Source organism: Ochotona princeps, chromosome 33 (assembly GCF_030435755.1).
Source record: "Ochotona princeps isolate mOchPri1 chromosome 33, mOchPri1.hap1, whole genome shotgun sequence".
Taxonomy (NCBI): Eukaryota; Metazoa; Chordata; class Mammalia; order Lagomorpha; family Ochotonidae; genus Ochotona; species Ochotona princeps.
The window spans coordinates 7,231,956-7,235,561 of NC_080864.1; the positions used below are offsets into that span (position 1 = coordinate 7,231,956).

At 42.5% G+C, this 3,606-nt stretch overlaps 1 pseudogene; it reads right to left on the minus strand.

Annotated features, from left to right (window-relative positions):
• Positions 1–593: 593 nt before the first annotated feature.
• Positions 594–1,042, minus strand: LOC131478433 (large ribosomal subunit protein eL32-like; annotated as a pseudogene).
• Positions 1,043–3,606: the final 2,564 nt, after the last annotated feature.

Below are 3,606 nucleotides of genomic sequence, written 5' to 3' on the forward strand. Positions count from 1 at the left end.
TGTACTTGTACATCCACAAGTTGTAAAGTTGGGCTGGCATTGTCATACGCAGGTTAAGCTACCACATATATTAGCATCTCATACAGCTTTTTGCTAATGTACTGGAAAGGCTACCGAAAGATGTCCCAATTCCGTGGACCTCTGCCACCCGTGTTGTATGAGAGACCCAGGTGGAGGCCGTGACTCCTCGTTTCACAATGTTACAATAACTTGGGGAGCAAACCCATGAATAGGAGAGTGTTTCTGTCTGTATCTGTCTCCTCCTATTTGTCCTTTGATTGTCAAATAAATAAGTAAAGGAATCTTTAAAGAAATAATGAATACACTAGTGTACGTCATTCACCTTTTTGTTTTGTTTTGTTTTTTGCTCAACATCAAATGTCTGAACACTTACTAAAGGCGAAAGACCTGTCTTCATCTCTCATCGTTGTAGAAGACATAACTAAAAATGATGACAATGCAAAATTGGACATGAAGAAGGACACAGAAAATCGTGTTCCTTTAGGTATTAAATCAGTATTCATCTTTTGATAAAATTATGACTAGTTCTTTTTTTGTTTTTCGTTCCCCTTCTAGACTTTTTTTGGGGGGGTTCAAGGTTTTACTTGAGCACAAATATAAAATTTGCACCCAGCTGCCTGCTCATTTTCTTTGCTGAGCAGCCTGGCATTGGGATTGGTGACTCAGATGGACAGCTGAGCTGCCATTTCCCTCATGGTTTTGCAGTTGGTGGAGGAGACATTGTGAGCAATCTGCACAGTAGGATTTGTTGCACATGAGTAGCACCTCTAGCCCCTTGATGTTGTGCACCAGGAACTTCCAGAAGCCACTGGGCAGCCTGTGCTTTGTCTTCTTGTTGCTCCGGTAACCAATGTTGGGCATCAGGATCTGGCCCTGAACCTCTCCCACACCTTGTAGTCATTGCCTTTGGGCTTCTGCCAGTGCTGCTTAATCTTGACATAGTGGTGAGCCTGGTGCCAGATGTACTTTTTGGTCCTCTTCTCGGTGATCTTGGGTTCACCAGGGGTGTGAGGGCAGCCATGATACCTTTGGGGAAGCAGCAAAGCCACAAGTATAACCCATGCTCCCTGGAGTGAGGTGCTCCGCTTGGGGTGCACACACTATGTCAGAGTGTCTTCCAGTTGCTGGTCTGTGGCAAGCTGAGATTGGAATGGCCAGCTCTGTGGCTTTGTCCGCCTTCCACCTCCAAAGCTGACGGAGCACTGGTCACTCTCGAGATGCGATCTGGGAGGTGTAGGCCATGTTCTTGATGTGCTTGTGCTTTGGCAGGTTGGTAACAGCGTCACTGTCTCACTTTACATTTATCTCCAGTTGGAGCAGCCCTGGGAAATCCCTTCAACACCTCATAGACCAGTACTTTCCTTCCCTACTGTTGTCTTCACGGTGGATGCACATCTTCCTTATAGCCCTTTGGAAATTTATAGCATATTTGAGTGCTTGTTTTCTCTCTGTTATAGGCTACACAAATAAATAGGTGACTAGTTAAAAAAATGAATGCTATACAAATCACAAATTCATAACTCAAGATTTTTATTAAGTTCAATTGTTACACTACTTTGGGCCACCACCGTAACTTTTTGTCATTGTCCATTGCAGTCTGGACTTGCCAAAACCTGAGTTAGCTGAAGCCATGCACTGTGTTCTCAAACCAATTTTGGTGACGTTAATTTTTATTTTTTTAAGGTAACATTTAGGGCCTGGCATTGTGGTGTAGTGTTTGAAGGTGCTTCCTGCAGTGCTGGCCTCAATATGAATACATTTTTGAGTCCTGGGTGTGGACAGGCAGTGGAAGGTGACAGATGAAAATACCTGTGTCCCTAGTGCCCACTTGGGAGACTTGGAAAGACTTGGATTCTGTTTGTCCCAGGCTTGCTGTTGCTGTATTAGGGAGTGAACTAGCAGAAGAAACTTTGGTCTCCATCTCTGATGCTCCTTATTCTGTCCCTGGCTCTCTATAACTCTGAACTTCAGATAAATAAATCTTAGAAAATATTGTATTTGGAATTTATTATAGACTTCCAGGCAATTTAAAAGTAATGTAGAGGGATTTTTTTTTTGTTGCTTACAACCAGTTTCCATCATTTGTGGTTCTTCTAACTTTTATGCTTTTTCCTGAACTATAAGTAATAAATACGTGCATGAAGAAATGTGATTTTTCATTAAGCATTTATTTTTTTCTTGAAAATTTAGAGTGATGGACAAAAGGAGAGGTAGATATGGGGAGATCATTTGCTATTGATTCAGTCTCTAAGTGCTCCTATCAGAGATCAGACTAAAGCCTGGAGGCAAGAATTCATTCAGGTCTCCTAAGGGGTTGGAAGGAACCCAAGGACTTGAACTGTCACCTGTTGCCTCCCTGATGGGTTAACAGGAAACTGGACTGCAAGTGGAAGGTGTACTTTAAGATATTTTTGTGATGACATTATATTGGTGAACAAAAATTGTTTCTCAGAATAAATTTACATAATAAGCCCCTCTTATGGGAAGCTGGGTCTTCCAAGAATTCAGGCCTGAAATGACTTTTCAGAATACCACATATATTTTTCACTTAAGTATACAACCTACTCTTGCAAAGGCTGCGTTGATCATGTTTGGCCTCATGACTTCCAAATCTTGTGACTTTCTTGGGTAGCTGCACATCAGAGGAAATAGCACGAGAAAGATGGATTGTTTTAGAACAGGGGATGTTAGTTAGCATCACTCAAGGCACCTTAATACTCTGTGTCATTGGACAAGCGCTGGAATATTTGTTTGAGAAAGTGAGTATTTTGTTAAGGTTTCTTTTATCTTGACTGGAAGGGCAGGGATACAGAGAGGAGACACCAGGGTGGAAGGTCTGCTGACTCCTGTGATTTTGGATATTTTGTCTGTTTAGTTTTCTTGGTTTTGAGATTACTTGAAGATTTCCGGAAAGGCAGAGTTACAGAGGGAACGGGAGTGACAGGGAGAGCGATCTTGCGTTCTCTGCTTCACTCCACAAAAGCTGGGTTGTTCTGATGCCTCGATCCAGGATTTTTTTGGAGTTTGGTATGTGTGTGCAGCGGCCAAAGGACTTGGGCCAGCCTCTGCTGTTTTTTCCAGGGTATAAGTAGAGAGCAGAATTAGAAAGAACGGCCAGTGCTCCTGATGGTGGACGTTAGTATCTTGGTTGATCAGTATACTTAACGCATATGAAGCATTCCGTTACAAAGAGAGTTCCAACTATGTCATCTGAAGATGCTTCATATCCCATGGACAAACCTGGCAGTTCAATAATAGGGAGTATAGATGTATTGTAAGGAGAATGAATGTTTGCATTTGTTGAGGAGGAAACTTGCTGGCATGTCATAGATGGAAGGCTGTGCCATACAAAGCTGATGCTAAATGGAAGGAGATGGCCAGCTTGAATTTATCAGGTTCTAACTTTCATCGATCTGACCTATTCTCTCACCGACCCAGGGTTGTTGATGTCCTGTAGTTGTCTCCAGGGCTCAGGTATGAATAATGTTACAGCTGGGAGTACAGGGTGCTGTGCACTGTGTCAAGTGCAAAATAAGAAATGAGTGCTAAGGCAGGATATTGAAAAGTGGGTGAACTGCTAAATTT